Genomic DNA, 363 nt, shown 5'->3' with positions numbered 1-363 from the left:
CATGGTTCCCGAACCCGTAGGGTCTACACACTTAAGGTTCGGTGACGCTAGAGAGGACGAAGAAGCCCGACTGTTGTCGTGGGGGTCGTTCTCCTTCTTCTTCGGGTGCTAGACCTTTGTTATGCACTAGGGGGAGGAGGAGTAACGACCATCACCGACGGACACAAATGTCAGAGAGGAATCAGTGAGTGAGAGTCTCCACCACATGTGAGTGGATGAATAATCCCGACAGTGGGCGAGCTGAGAGTTTTCAAGAAAAAGACTCGACAGACCGATAGTCAACTCGTGATGAATAATAATGATCTAATTTAATTTGTGTAGTACATATATTGAATTGTACAAGTTTAATCTTTGAATTATGAA

The sequence above is a fragment of the Triticum urartu genome, chromosome 3 (assembly GCF_003073215.2).
Source record: "Triticum urartu cultivar G1812 chromosome 3, Tu2.1, whole genome shotgun sequence".
Lineage (NCBI taxonomy): Eukaryota > Viridiplantae > Streptophyta > Magnoliopsida > Poales > Poaceae > Triticum > Triticum urartu.
The sequence above is the reverse complement of the archived record's forward strand: the minus strand, read 5'-3'. Positions refer to the sequence as shown.